Below are 16,679 nucleotides of genomic sequence, written 5' to 3'. Positions count from 1 at the left end.
GTGCTTCAGGCAGCCCGTTTACATGCTCTGTCCGGTTTGGTCTTTGCCAGGGTTGTTGTCCATATGATGTCAGTTTTCTGGAGGACATCAATGTTGCTGCTCTGTCAGCGAGGTGACCTTTAAGGTGTTTTCATTGGATGCTATGAATGTAAAAGCAATCCAGTGTTCTGACAAAAAAGGATTTGATTTTAGTATGTAAAAGTGTCCTATCACACATGTAAAAATCAGTTTAAAAAGACATCGGATACACTAAATACAGACTTTCACTGTGAACAGACATTAGCAACACAAATACACGGCAAATACACAGTATAACCAAACATATGCATGCAATTAAAGATAGAGACATGCACACACACATACACACACTCTGAGGGAAGCTGTGTGAGGCTATTTTACTTTTTATACCTTCCTGATAAGGGACTATTTAGAACTCTGCCTTCGAGTTCAAGATATGTGGGTGGTATCTTTCTCTTCCTCTCTCTCTCACTCTCCCTGACACACACACACACACACACACACACACACACACACACATACATATATTTGCACATAAATATGGTGTGCAGTCACGTTCTACCTGGGGGAAGATTGTGAGAAAAGACAAATGACATCTTAACTCTGACAGACTAGTGAATGTCTGTGTGTACATGACACAAAGTGTATATATGTGTCACTCTGTTTGTATTTGTGATTGCATGTGACACCACCCTGTCTGCACATGTCTACATGCACCATGTGTCACAAAATGTGTGTTTACCCTGATTTTTGCAAAATGAGGGTGTGTGTGGATTTTTAAAATGAAGACGCTGCATTTCGTTTGTGCGAGTGTGTGTGTGTTTGCTTGTGTGTGTGTGACGGTGTGTGTGTGTGACAGCATGACTGTTTACTGTGTGTGTGTTTGATATGTCTCTTTAACCACAGGTGCAGAGAGATGCTGACACTGCTGAGAGAGAGAGACACAGTACAAGGGAATGAGTTTATTTATCTATCGCTGTCTAGATCTCTCTCTCACTCTCTCTCTCACACGCACACACACACACACACGCACACACACAAACAGAGAAACTCAGGCAAACAAAAATGCCACAGAGCTGCGCAGACACATAAACACTCAGATGCACAGTCGTATGGAGGCTGCAAACAGACAAATAAACACGACTGCACAGACACACACACACACACACACATCTGGGAGGAGTTTGCGATCTCAAGCACCATGCCAAGGTAAATAGAGGAAATTGCCAACCTTGACATTTTTTAGTGTAGAGCGAGGCTGCTCACTGTGACAGCTTTCACTAGGTGTTAGTGGGAGACGAGGATCAGTGCTGCTTAACAATCAACACGCTGTCATTTACTGTCTCTGTGTGAGCGTGAGTGGAAACGTCATGTGTGACAGTTCTGTATGTGTTTATATGTGTGTTGGTGGTTGTGCTAGACAGAGTAGGACATATGCTGTTTCATCCATGTTTTCTCCAAAACGGACTAAAACTGAGCTTTGGTTGTTAGTTTTTCATTGAAGTGACTACAGTGAAGCACACAAGTTGGGTAAAGACAAAGACCCAAATGTTTGTTTGTTTAAATAGTAATCATTGCTGAAAGAAGTATCTGGTACATGTAATTTACTTTTTATGAGTGCAAGCAAAATTTGTCATTATCCATACTCATGATGAAGGAAAATCCTCGCTGGGCAGCTGACTGAGGTTCATTCATTCAGGTTTATGGATAACTGAAACTGAAACTCAATTCTGAGTTTCCTAATAAATAATAAATAAAACCCACATTACAACCCATATCAATTTTAAATGCACTAGTCCTGTCCACTTCATTTTAAGCAACACCCATTGCAGTTTCAGCCCTGCTGACTCAGAGCACAGATGCAAATCCAGATGAGTTAGTTGGTCGACCAGATACGGACACATTCCTCACGTGTGTTTTCAGTATGTCTTCATTACAAACTAGTTTTATTAATTTGTTCCTGCTTGTCCCGGCATCTTGTTTTACAGACTAATTATTACTCAGTTCTTCTTTGCACTCAGTTTTTAATAAGCATCCATACAGTGATAATGTGAAATTTTTTTTTTGTAAGTGCATGTGGGTGTGTATGATTTCCTCCCTTTCTACCATACAGGACCAATTTATAGAATATACCTCCATCTCGTTTTGTTTCTCTTGCTGTCTTTCAACAACACAAAGGAACATAAACCGGTTATGTAAATAATCCTCCTCCATTCACTCACTGCCTTTTGTGCACCACAATTGATTCAGCGTGTACATTGTGTGTTTGTGTTAAAGTAAAGCCACAGATCCAGTGTAGATGATGCCTCTCCTTTCATCTTGAATCCCTTTTGTGTGAAGTTGAATATGTTAAAAGTGAATAGAAGAATTTTTCAGCGTGTTTTATGAAACAAAAAACAAAGATATTTTAACAATAATTAACAAAACAGGCCCTCCTATAGAATATTTAACCAATATTGTATCAGCATCCTGATATATGCCCCCTCATAGCTCAACAGTCTGTTATTTACTTCAGTTGACTTGTTGCAGACCTTGATTTTAAAAACAAATGACATTTCCACCTAATGACTGGAATTTTGAAATCATGAATATAGTTTTTAAAAAAAAGAAAGAAAAAAAAAGAAAAATTAATTATTGTGAGTGTGATTTCTACCTTTACAGACCAATCACTTTAAAATAAATAATATCAGCTTACATCAGTGCCATCAAAGGTATTTCCCCAGGTATCTGTTTTTCTTGCCCAGCTGTTAAACATTATTTACACACAACTAATCCCCCAGTGGACCTCCATGATGGAGCCAGGCAGGGGTTGCTAGGCAATATGTGATACGACTGCAAAGTTTCTATTATTGGGGTCACAAGGGGATGAACAGTTCTATAAAATATATTAAGACGGACTGAGGATACACCCTCAAAGCATTGTGTCAGGCTTATGTGTGTATAGATTATGTCTTTCTTATAGTTTTAATCACTTTATTTGCTCTTTAACATTTGTCTATCACACTCTTTCTTATTTTCATTCTGCTTAAATCCTCTGACACAGGAACCCCTGCCTCCCCCGCCATACACTTTCTCTCTGATTCACCCTGAATTTTCTCTCCCCCATTCTCCCACTTCTCTGTAACTCTTCAGCCTTTTTGCTCTTTTCCCCCTCCCTCCTTTCACTTCTCTCCTCTCACTCCCTCTCTCTGCAGTAGCTACCCAATAAAGGATGTTGTTAATATCATTAGGCAGACTTCCTGCGGCCCAGCGCCCAGCCCACTCCCTTTCAGCCATAATCAAGCGTGCACACTAACTATCAAAGGAGACATCGCTAATAAACTACCACAGTGGAGCAGAAAAAACACACACACGCACACATACACTCCGCTCCTGCAAAGAAAGTACTGTTGGCTAAGTGCAGTGAAATAAATGTGTGCGTGTGCATGTTGGAACTGAGGGAATGGGTGGGGGTGGCAAGGGATGGGGGTGGGGGTTTGGTGTGTGTTACCCAGACAGCCCTAATAAAGTATACTCCAAGGCTAGCACAGTCTAATGCAAATCTGCCACTTAAGTACACTAAATTAATTGGGGTTGAGGGACATGTACACAAGCAGACATTGCTAATAAAGTGTGCTCTGAGAAGAGGCAAATACTGTCAGTTTAGTGGGTTTAAATGGGAAAGAGGTGTGGGTGGGGGGCAACTGTAGCTTCCAGCTGAAGTAGAGTCATTTGCTGTAAATCATCCTGCAAACAAGAGCGCATATTGTCGGTCGCATAGCTTGAAAGTGTTTTCTCCTGACAGCTGAATGTTACAGTGCATACATCACCAGTTAAACATGCTCTACAGGGAATACATGATGCAATACCGTGAGCAAGGAGCACTACATTTAAAAGAAGGGTAGTGCCACATAGAAAGCACCAGTTCTCATGCAAGCAGGGGCAATTGTTTGAGTGAATGAAAGGAGGAGGTGTCAAGTGTACACATTCATTATCTTTTTTTAATTGCAGACACAGAGATGAGATGGTTCCAGTTGTAAAAGTCACATTTGATACTTGGCAGTAGTCTTTGAGCTTTAGGGCTGAAAAAAAAGGCAAAACAAAAATAAAAATGGAGGCTCCAACCTTTATGTCTAATCAAGCAAATTCATCATCACCACTGTGTTTCTGAGTGCTAAAATGTAACTCTGGTCTAAATCTGAAGTGTGGTTCTTATTTCATTAGAAATGACCATTGTTTATGTTGGCTGTGGTAATACTGATCACACTTTATGCACAACAATAGTAAACGTTTCATGATAAGTATGGTTGTAAACGGTATATTTCTTTTTCTTGTGCAGTGAGGGATTTTTCTTGATCACTTTGGTGAGTTATTGCAGCCAGCAAATGATGCCCAAAACAATTAAAATAAGAAGCTGTAATAAACCAGAAATACGCTGCAATTTTGAGGATCAAAAAGTCAGCTGACCTAAAGTGACTACTTGCAGTATGAATAAGAAAGGCAAATGAATTTATGGAAACACACATTATGATAGAATGGGGAGTCAGAACAACCATATCATTCATAATAACAAAAATACTTTTAGTCAAGTGTCTACTACTAATGAAGAAAATAGTTCCCAACATCAGAGTAGAACGGAACTCAAATTTGTAGAACTGCAGAAAACTTTGTATCAAAATAATGATAATGATGAAAATGAATGAAATTTTACCACATGAGCACTGCAACCTGTTTGTTGATACAAATAAGTCAAGCCCCTTCTTGTGCATTTGAACAACCGTTGGGATTTTTCAGTGTTATGTGGCCACTACTGAGCTCCACTGTCATGCTTTATTTATCCCTTTCCCTCTGCACTGTAATGGAAATATAAAAGGGTGCATTGATTAGTGTTTAAGGATCAGGCTTTAATAGATTAAAAGCCCCCGGCTCCGAGAGAGGCACTCACTCTCACACAATAACACACACACACACACACTTGTTCATAAAGACAAGTTCATATACACACACCAACAAGAAAATATATGGATGTATATGGGAAGAGATTGACATAAGCAGGAACGTACATGTACAGACAGCAGCTTTGTGCACTTGAGTGAACAAAGACATTGAATGGACACCAGCTCAGCAAACACACACACACCTACAGCAAAGCTTATCAACAGCATATATGTGTAGGTATGTATTTAATAACTGGGATAACTCATTCTGAAATATCCCCAAGAAAGGATGAAGCTACCTGCATGTCATTGTCATAAAATGGGTGACCTAATGTTGATTTTGCAATTGATGGAAAACTCATTCATTTTTAACGTAGTGCATTATTAATAATGTTCCACAATCCCAATTTTTTTTTTTTATGTTTTTTTTTTCTTTTTTCATTTTTTTTGCACACAAGAGTGGTGATGTCAGGTCTCAGTTTGAGTTTAAAAAAAAAGAAAACGTGAAAATAAACGAGGACATACGTGTTTCAGCGTCCCACTGCTTATGTAGTCGCAGACCTGAATATGATATGCAGCAGCTGGAAACGGCAGCTGCGAGGACAGAGGCAAAAGTCCAATTTGTTAATGTTTTCAGGATATTTTGATAAAAATGGGGTCTGAATTGTACAAACGATTGTCTTTTGCACATTTAGGTCCTGAGAGGATGGTGTGTCATTTGCAAATCTGTTGTGACATTGTTTTTGGCCACAAACCTGCAATTTCACTAGTTTGTAAACACCAAATTCCATTTAAGTATTACTGCAGTGAAAAAGACTGATAAGCTCCTCTTGTATTCTTGTCTCTCCTTGGCACCTCAACACATTTCACTTCTCCTCCTTCCACTTGCCGTCTGTGCAATGACCATTGTCACGTCACGACTCCAAGCTTCCCAATGACTCTGTCCAGCGTCTCCTTCCATTTACTCTAATCTTTGCACCTCTTCCTTCACTCTGACCTCAATCACACAAGTGGCCGTAATTGTGTTGAACTCCTGTGTGCTCGCTGTCCTCTTTTGTCTTGCGTATGTCCTTTGCTCTGGTCTTCTCTTACTACACACTGATCACAGTTGTGTCTGTTGATGGTCTCTCCTAACCTCTAATTTCCTCCAGTCACCTCCGCACCCCATTCCATTGTTTTTCATCCTCCTCTTCCATATATGACCACATTCCTGTTTGCTGTTAGACTCTGCCAGGTCTCTCCACAACTCTCACAGACTCCTCTCTTCTGCCACCCTCCATTTAGTCCCAATCATGCCTGGTCTCCTTCAGTAAAACTATCTTCTGCACCATAATTGAATCTCCTGCGTTCTTCTGCCTTTCTTGCTCCTCTAGTCTGACCACAATCACTTTCGTTGTTAGCCTCCTCCTAACCTCTCAAGTCGTCTTCCCAGTCCTCTTGTCTCTTTTAATCCCTCACTCAAGCATCACATATGTTGTTAGCTATTCCTAGCCTCTCCTCCGTCCTGTCAGGTCTTCAGTGTTTCATGTATTTGGCTATTTTGCCTCAGGTGAGAGTGTTCTTGCCTGTTAGACTCAACTTTTCCTGGCATTCCTCCTGACCTCTGTGTCTCTGCTCTCCCTCAAGAAGTGACCACAGTCTTGTCTGCTGTTAGCCACAGCTGACCTCCTCAGTTGCCAGCTTTCCTCTCAAGTTGTCCCCACCTCGTCCTAAGATGCTGAAAACAGGCAGCACTTCACAGCATGTAAATTTAAACAGGTGGTTTGACAATAAGAGCAGCACATTTCAGAATACCATTTCCCTTCTCGTTGTGGTGCTCATGGGAAACAGCACAGCATGTCATACTCTGAACGGCCAAGCTGTGCATACTTAAAAAAAAAAAAAAAAACAAGCACATTGAGGATCAAAGTACATCACGCCACTGACATTAAATGATTAATGGACACATCAAACCATAAATGTCTCCTTTTTGTGGTCATACAGCCATGAATTTCTTCAAAGGAATTGGACATGATTGCAAGAATAATTGATTTCCGTACAGACAGATGGGAGCATAATGCCACATTTATGTCCTGTCATACAGATGAGCTACATAGTGGGAAAATCAAAGAGATATTGGTTGTTTCTGACAGTTATGATAACTGCTACTACTGTCAAAAAGTACTATGTATATGCCAACAAACCTGTGGAAATAAGTTTCAAAAGCCATAAAAGACAGGTATAGAATCCAATATTAGCACTGTTTCTCTTGACCTTCCCCCTTTAAAAGGTGCTATACACTGTATCAGTTATCAACAAACTGTAATAATAATGTAAGGTTTTTCCTTGATTTCGGTTTTCTGGTGTGACCACAAGCTAGTATTAGGGGCAGTCTTCTTGGAATAGAAAATAGTGGGAAGTCTTCTCACTTGTTCCATCCTGCATATGTGGCACGGATGCAACCCGAGGAGGCATGGTGCTAATTTGCTTTTGTCATTGTTGTCAACACATACCGAGCTACTGAGCAAGAAATGCATGTGTCTAATGAAATTTAAAGGCTATACCAAATCACAATATAGACAGAGAAGTATAAGTGGATGGATTGATGGATGGGCCTCACACATCTACTGCCCCAAGAAAAAGCTAGCATTCCTCATGTACTGTACTGCATTAATGTTGTACTATTTTGTGCTGTAGCCTGGAGGCACATTTACCCTGCTCTGCTTATCCTCAAGATGCATCTAAATATATATTGTACAGATGTCTAAGCAAATTATTTCTATATAATGAATCCAAGCACTTTATGTGTCAGGGTGCACAGATAAGTGTGTGCATGTTTCCAGCATATGTGGATTAAAGTGGCTGCTGTCAGGTTGCATGTTTGTGCCATGAGTGTGTACAAGGTCCCTCAGATGTCCATTAGTTGTGGGGGAAACATGCAATAGGTCCCCCTCTCAAGGAAGCCGTTTTGTGTGTGTGTGTGTGTGTGTGTGGGGGGCGATGCATTAATATTAATAAATGGGTTTATCCATTTCGCTGCTTTCATCCTTCATTTGCTTTGATCAGAAAGTTCGAGGAGTCAAACTCTTCTATTGCCAGGGCTGCAAGAATGCTACAGGGGCTGAATGGAGGGCTTTCTAAGGATGGAAATGCAGCCGAGGCAAGCAGATATACATGTGCGCGCGCACACGCACACACACACACACTCTCATGCTGACACACAAGCACATACAGAAGCTGACAGACAAAAGCAGACTGACTGACTGACACAAGCTAGAGAATCAGGCAAACACACAAGTAGATCAAAAATACAGCAAAGGGAGCATAAATATACGTTTAGAAAAATATTTACTAACATACGAGAAGAAACGCTCACAACGACAGACAGCAGCTTTTGTTTTGTTTTTTTTTGTTTGTTTGTTTTTTTAGTAAACATTTTACAACTTTTTACAATTTATTGTCCTGACCCCTGAGCCATAGTTGGAGGGCGTTTTGTGAGTTGTGGCATGAGAGAACAGTTTAATATCTGCACATCGATGCCATATTAAAAATGTACAAAGAAAGTACGAGAGTTCCTTTGGATTACTGAAATAATTACACGCCAAGTCCCCCTCCAAGCCAGATCTTCCAGCTCAGGGTGCAAAGAGGAAACCGTTGTAAAATGCGGATCGCTGAAATGAATGTGAGGCTGCTTAATTGGGGCCAAATCTTAACAAAATCTTGTCATGTTTTCACACCCTTAGGTGAATTTAGATAAAAGCACACAGCAAGTGGCATATCTAACTAAAGAGAGAGAGAGAGAGAGAGGGAAGACGGAGAAAGCGTGGGAGCTGACTGTGCATTGCGAGGAGAGGAGCACTGGCTTTCTCATGTCTTTGCTGCCGTTTGGAGGCTTGTTGCGTACAAAGCTCTCGCCTGCGTTTGTTTCATAGAGGCGTGTAATGCATCTCTGATGCGTGCATGTACACAGAAATACACACAATCTGCTTTTCATTTCTTGCTCTCCTTGTTACTCTGTAGCCTCTCTTCCTGTCATCCTCTCCTCCATTTGGGATTCAAAAGTATTTTGTCAAATCCAAATCCAGTGAATCATCTTTTCAAATCCAAATCCCTCTGAATCCCTTATTATGTCAAATTAAGTTCAGCTTTTAACATTTAAAAATAACAAAAGTAACAATTATCTACAACTCAAACATTCAGTTTTATGATTTCACTGAAGGCTAAGACACAACAATTTTTATTGGCAGCTTTGCTGAATTTTACAAACTGTTGCTACAACCTAAACAACTTGATGAGCAGCAGAAAATATATATAATGCTGCTTAAATATGGCTGTCACACTGAACACAGGTCCAGTCACCTCGGAGCTACTTTCCAGAGATCCGAATCCAGAGCAATAAAGCCAATAAGCATAAACTGTTCACACAGAACTAAAGTTTAAATGTGAGACCAACACGACATGGTCACCAGAGAAGAATAGCTTTTCTCTGCTGACCTGAAAAACGCACCGTCCAGTTGCAAATTCAGCAGACAACAGCTTAAAGTATATGCTTTGCTAAATTAATTTGAAAATTAGGCATCGAAATGTTTGAGTTTCAGAAAGTGATATCAGTGAAGTCAGTACCAGCTTGCTAACTTCACCTGAATGTTTTCTACATTGTTAATCAAAACAGACTCCGAACCATCCAGAAACTGTTTATTTATCAAGAAGAGAAAAGACACTGACTCTCTTTACCTCCGTAGCTCCCGACCCCTCTCTCCCTCCCCGTCTCTCCACAGCGGCTTCCAATTTGTAGCCTTTGTGTACGTTACAGCAGCGAGATTCCCTGCCCTCCTCTGATCAGGCCCACGCTCGGACATCTGTCGGAGGATGTTTACCCAGGCAGTAAGTATGTTAGGGGAAATATTATCCTAGTTTTACCTTACCTTTCTTCTGTCTGAAGCATAAACACCAGCATTGAGAGGTGGGGATGGGAGAGGAGAGGCAAGGATGAGGGGGAAAAAAAAGGAGTGGCATGGTGGTAAGGGGACCTGAGAGAGTAAAAGGATGAGGTGAAACAGGAGGGTGAGGAGTCAGCAACTGAGAAGGAGGTTGAATAAAGAGGGTACAGCAACATAAATGTATGAGATAAAGAGGGAAACCAAAGAAAAAACAAGTTAGAAGGGTGATGACAGGAGACGTGGAAGAGACAAAAAAAATCAGAAAAGGAATTGTGTGTGAGGGGAAAGTACAGGAAAAAGGAGTGGAAAAAGAATGACAGGAGAGAAGAAGAGAAGCAACTTGAAATACTTTAAAATACTCAAAATACTTTTTCTAGCAGTCTTTAAGTGACAGTTAATCAACCCTGACATCACTTCTCAATCAATTTCTACCTCTCAGTTCCTTGATAATCCCTTTAAAATGTCACCACTGTCTTTTCTCTCATTCACCACAGACCTCTCCACAAGATGAAAGTACCATTCTGCAATTTAAAGGCTTAATATTTCTCGGGGTTAGAATAGTACGGTAACTTTTCCTTTCCTCTACTGAGAAATTAAATTCCCTTTCTCTTCCAAAAAATGTCTTAATGAGAAGACATAAAACTTTAAGGTTTCAGGGTCATTGGCCAAGCAGTCTCGACAGCTTTATACAATCCTGTGGAAATCAATATATGGTTTACATGCATGTCTGTCTGGTGCTTGGCATACAGACGTACACCGATTCTTACCATACATGCTCCCACAAACACAAGTCTGTCTTTTCCTTGTTATCTCTCTGTCTCTATCTCTCTCTCTCTCTCTTTCTCTCTCTCTCACACACACGCGCACACACTTGCACATACACTCACATTCATGCACACATAGGCCTCTTCCCGTCTGGTGTTGCTTCCAACCTAAAACCAAACCATGTGTGGGAGGTATCCTGTGCTGGCCCAAACTGTATGCCCTGTTGGTGCTGGGTCCTTCCACTGGAAAAGGGCTGGAAAGACATTTACTGTCCATCTCTCTGTCTTTCTATTTGTCTGTCTCAGGCGTTGTCCCTCTCTGTGTGAGACTGACTGCAAGTGTCTTTGCTCCTGCTTGCCTTATTTTTTTTTTCCCTCTTTTTATTTTTCACTGTTAATCTTCTTACATGTTTTGCTTGTTAATCAGTCATGACTGTCTCATGTCTTTATACCTTCATCCCTTTGTGTCACTCTTATTTACCTTTGCTTGTCTGTCTGTCTCTCTTGCTAGCTGTCTTTCCCTTCCATGAACTCTTTCTGTCAGTTTTTCTATTTGTGCCCCACACCCTCCATCCCTACCACCCCCCCCCAGCCTCCCAACTCTCCCTCCCACTCCACCACCAACTAGGCATGAAAACGGTGCTCCATTAGGAGTGCCTGGGCTAAGCCCAGTCTGACACACACTGCTTTGATCAGCCGTGAGCTGGGCTAAACACCCAGCTAAACTCCCAGTCTGAGGAGGGGGTGTTGAAGGAGAGCAAAAAGTAGGGAGTGTTAGCGAGGAATGGGACTTGGAAGATCAAAACAGAGAAATAAGATGGAGATGGAAACACAATAAAAGGGAAACACACAGACTGAAGAAAGGAGTTCAATTTCCCAAGCTGTCCTACAGTCTACGTTCCCCCACCACTCTTGCCTTTTATCACATTTTCCTTCACATATCTTTATTATCACCTAGTTTTCTCTGGCGTGCTTTCACTTCTTTTTCTCTCCACAACCTCCAGATAGCCTGTGAAATGCATAACTTACAACCTCTGCAGGTGCACAACACACAGCAGCTCAGATGAGCGAAAGAACTAATGTGGAAACACAACCAGATCAGATATCTGATTATTAGAAAGTCCCTCAACAAATCTTTGCAACTTCTTTTTTCAGAAGGCAACTGTCTTGTTACACACACGCGCATGTTGAGAAAGAGACACATCCAGAGAGAAGACATATAGAGACCAGACCTCCATAACTGACAACAGAAAGAAAGAGTCAGAGCCTTCTACATTCAGACAAACAGATACTAAACCAGCAGCAGCAAAAGGACAAAAAGCTCCCGTCTTTTTCTCCCGAGGAGAGAAGAGAAAAGAGATTTCCGCTCGGTGCTAATCAATCAGGCCGTGATAATGGCTCCCATGCCTAGCTGTCGACTGGAGGGGTCAAGGCATCCCGTGACCCAGCGCCCAGGGCCCAGGGGCCAAAGCCCCTCTCAGAATAGCACCCCAGGATGGACTCCCCAGGCTAATTGTCCAAGCCAGTGTCAGCCTTTTCAATGCCCCCCCACAACCCTCCCCTCCTTCCACTTTCTCCTTCATTCCTTTCTCTTTCTTCTCCCTTTCCCTCCCTCCCCTCCCTCCTCACAACTCTGCGATCCTCTCTCTTTCTATGCAACTGTGGAATCTACTACATATACCAGCATGTACCAGCGTGAGGAGAAAATGAGAAAGAGAGCGAGGAGTTGGATGACAAATAACAGAGTGCAAAGCTTCGGAGACACAGAGGAATAGAAGAGGCTGCAGACAGGGTGAAAAGTTAGTGAAAAGACAGAGACAGGAGTGAGAAGGAGAAAGGACAGTGAGAAGTGGGAGAGCGTGTCAGACAAGGAGATCAGTGGCGGCAACAAAAAAGAGCAGGGAGGGAAGTGAGAAAAAGGGATGAAAGAGTCGGGGACAGTAAGTCAGTGGGACAGAGGGGGAGAGACAGAGACAGTTGGACAGATGAGGTAAGGAGGAGAGGCAGCGATTGCCCCTTTTCCACGCTCACATTACTAATATCACTGGAAAAGAGTGCAGCGTTCTATCCCCTATCATCTGCATATCAATGGGTTTCTGTTAATCACAGCCAGAGCAGCGTGTGTCTAAGGGAATCTACTCGACATCAGTACGGCTGACCACCACAATGCAGTTGGAATACAAAACACAAAAGACAGAAGGGACATACGCACACACAGGAAAGCACAAGAGTCCGAAGCAAACCCCACTCCTGCTCCGCGCAATGACATTCCACTCATTCCAAGCGCACCCTGCTAATTAACAGCATTAGATCCCACAGACAGAGGGACAGACTGATGGAGAGGTATCCCGATGTTGCACTAGCATCACATCTCTGATCCCCTTGGTCACCTTTCTTTTTTCCCCCCTCACAGTCCCTTCCATCCAACTCTTTCCCTCAGTCCCTGTCAGGTACCCCCGGTCAGACGGCGCTGAAGAGGAGCAAAGCCCAAAAATCAAAATGAGAAAAAAAATATAAAAATCAATTGACTACTCACTGGGAACCTCCTCTTTTTTTCTGTATTTCTTTTTTTTTTCTGATCTGTCACTCCTTATCCTCTTCTCCACTGTAGCGAGGGGAGTGTGTCTATCCCGGCGTGTGTGTTGTGTCAGTCCGATAGAGGAAAGTTGCCGTCTGCGTGCATGAGCGTGTGTGTGTGCGTGCGTGAGAGAGGGAGAGAGAGAACGTGTGCGTCTGACTCTGTGGCTCGCACTGCTCTGAGTGAGAGAGCCGGGGCTGTTTTAAACAGGCTTCTCTCCCCATGTGACCAGCCCAGCCACAGGCAGGAATACATTACTGAGACACACACACACTCTCTCTCTCTCTCTCTCTCTACCCCTTCTCTCTCTCCTGCCTATACACACACCGTGTCCACAGTGCACCCCCTAGCCACCACTCAGGGTAGTGGAGGGAACAAACCACACACATAATACACACACTCTTTGACAGGCATTCCAGTTCACACTATGCATGTGTGCACATGCAAACAGTGATACATTCTATGGACATAGTGTTGATGTGTTTAGGCAAAGACATCCACCAATAAAGAAAATGCATTGATTATCTTTTCACGTCCAAGGCAGTGGAAGGTCAGGTGAAGTTTCTTAGACCACAAAACGTTTCTGGCTCTTCACAGCAAAACAGGTTTGCGGTTTTCTACAAAACAAATGAAGAACTAAAGAAATCATGGATTTGTTTCAAAATATTAAAAAAAGCCAAGAAATCCAAAATTATTTGGATTTGAATTATTATTTGGACCTGCAGTGTAGCCTTCAAATCAAAAGCATTTGTGTGCCACCCATCTGAAGTGGGTGCACAAGCTGGAGCTTGCACCGCAAACTGAGATCAACTTAAGCAGAACTCTCTCTTTTGTGAGATGCAAACTTCAGGTGAACATGTAAACTCTGTGGTATGCAGAGGTCGCTATCATCGATCTCGTATAGCAGTGCACGTACGCTAACCCACTTCTGCTTTTAGCTTCGCAGCTGCAGTGAAGACTTTGGCATTAAAGGGTGTAAATAATGTCTTTTCGAATCCATTTGTAATTTGTTTTGTTTGTTTAAAAAAGTCATTTGAAAGAATGTTGCAATGCAGTTTTGCCGAGAAGCTCCAGAAAACATTTTGTGGACTGAAATTTAATTTTTGGGTGACTTGTTCCTTTAAAAAGCATCAAAGTCAAAAGAACAGCAAAAAATAAATTAATGCATTTAAGAGATAATTAATATAATTTAATTTCTTTTTAATATTTTTATAATAATATAATATATTTTTTTTCTTCAATATTTATTTATTTATTTATGTTTGGACTTTTTTTAAAAAATCTCTGTTTTGGCGCATTGCTTCACACCTGGAAGCACTGACCTTTTCAGTAATGGAAACCTTTTAAAGTTGACCTTCTGTTGCAAGGCTGATACAGTTGCATTACAGCTAATACACCTCAAGGAACAACAATGAAAAACAACACAGATGAAGCGTTTCAAATGAAGTTTATATCAGTAGTTATGAAGAATAGGAAGACAAAAATTTCTCAAGTATTTAGGACAACTGCACAATATGACGGCACGCCTTGAGAAGATGATACATTGTCTCTTGAGACAGTAGTTTGGAGAGATACATTGATAGATTGCCAAGGCTACAAAACACCACCAATGCATCATTGTTGTTTCTTACAAATGCAGCCAGTGCAACATTCAGACTGCGTGTGCAATGGATTGTTGATCAGCTTCTGACACATTTATCATTTCACATTCAGGAACATTCAGTGCCACATTGCTGCTCTTGAGAACCTTGAACTGAAATAAATGGCTACTGAAAGTCATTTATTATCACAATAATACCCAAGAGGGCAGTCTTTTCTGTGATTACAAGCACCATTCGCAACACCAGTTTAACACAGTACTTTCTAATGTCGACACATCCAGGCCTGAGGCATGCATGTGCCAGAGCCCATATAAAGCTATTTGACTCACTGTTTTAACCTGAACTGGCTATGTGAGCTGCATGGTTAACTGCGTTTTTATCCCCACTGTTGCCTCTTTTTAACCACTACCAGGTCTAGACACAGCATGTAGGTTGCCATTGTTCCTATTGTTAATAGTGATGTGTCTTACAAAGTTAATTGCAGTGATGTTGGTGTATATCTCAGATTCGGCAAGAACCACAAGCACTTCAGATGACTGTACGGATTTTAGACAAAACCAAACGTTAGCCAAACTTTTTGGTCACCTCCAAACAGGAGGTGACCAAAGCTGTCTGTTGTGAACAGTTTCACATCCACATTTAGTGGTTTAAATAATCTGACTAAACTGTTGACATGTTTACAGTGTGCCCACTCATCTAATCACTCTTGTTTCATGTCATGTGCTACTTGGTTTTGGCAATCTCTCCATGTTTCCAGATCTCAGCACATGATTCAGTGTATAATGATATCATCGTGATAGAAATTACGACCAAAATTGAATGAAATAGTCACCTTTAAATGAATACAATACTAACACAGCCTGGCAGACACTGAAATATTTACCCACAGTGAAAACAGTACATAAAAATCTTTACCCGTTTACAAATCTCTTTCATTTCATTGCCATATTCCCCAGCACAGCTATAGCATCACTCTTTATCTCAAGAGTGTACTTGAATGTGTGCCATGTATTGTTTGAACCCTTGTCAGAAGCCTTCTGCCAACTGATGCTCTCCCTAGTTAGTAGTGAAGAGTACTTTCTCTACTTTTCTCTTAATATTATTTTAACACATTTTATGTGGTTTTCTTGTATTTAAAAAATTGCATATGATAAACATTTACAAATATTCCCACCTCAGGGCAATAAACATAGCATGATTCCCTAATGATATGATTAATAAACATAACAGAGTGAGTGTGTTTGTGGGTGTCTGAAAGGCCCCACACAGCTATCCACCACCTACACCAGTGTTTTCACTTGTTGCGCCTAATTAGGTCTCTTGTGGGGACTGTTTAGCTTTGTACAGAATGCGCTTGATTGACATCCCCTCAGTTAAGTTTTTTAACACTTGGTCGGAGAGTTATACCATTATCATTTTGATGGCTTCGTGAAGTTTGATGACCTGATGTGATTCCCAGCACACATTACCCAGCCTCTACCTGAGTAAAGGTCTAATCAGCCAGAATACCTGTGTGGGTTTGTGAGGTCATTACAGGACATTAAAGAAGAAGATTAATTTCATTATGTAACAATCACTATTTTAAAACACCTACTTTAACATGAAAACATTTCACAGCAAAAATGAACAATTCATAGCACTTGTAAAAAGAGAAAAATGATACAACTGTAGATTATCATTAACTTAATAACAATAACTTAACTTAAATAACATATTTTACTTTAGAATGTGTATTTTTTTTAAATTATTATATGCTTCTTCACAAATCAATCCTCATAGACAGAATTGCACAGTGTGCTTTTCACTTTCACTTGAGGAGACATTCCACCAGAGTAATAGCCTATTTTGGCATTAAGTTTTGTATTAAATTTAATGTGCCATGT

The 16,679-nt window shown here is 41.1% G+C and overlaps 1 protein-coding gene across 1 annotated transcript in view; it reads right to left on the bottom strand.

Annotated features, from left to right (window-relative positions):
* Positions 1–13,386, bottom strand: part of cntfr (ciliary neurotrophic factor receptor) — a 200,473-nt gene extending 187,087 nt beyond the window's left edge. The window contains exon 1 of the mRNA XM_046376133.1: positions 13,154–13,386. The gene's annotated coding sequence lies outside the window, so the exon portion shown is untranslated. The remainder of the gene's footprint in view (positions 1–13,153) is intronic.
* Between the last annotated feature and the right edge of the window lie 3,293 nt (positions 13,387–16,679).

Source organism: Scatophagus argus, chromosome 20 (genome assembly GCF_020382885.2).
Source record: "Scatophagus argus isolate fScaArg1 chromosome 20, fScaArg1.pri, whole genome shotgun sequence".
Classification (NCBI taxonomy): domain Eukaryota; kingdom Metazoa; phylum Chordata; class Actinopteri; family Scatophagidae; genus Scatophagus; species Scatophagus argus.
The sequence above is the reverse complement of the archived record's forward strand: the minus strand, read 5'-3'. Positions and strand labels throughout refer to the sequence as shown.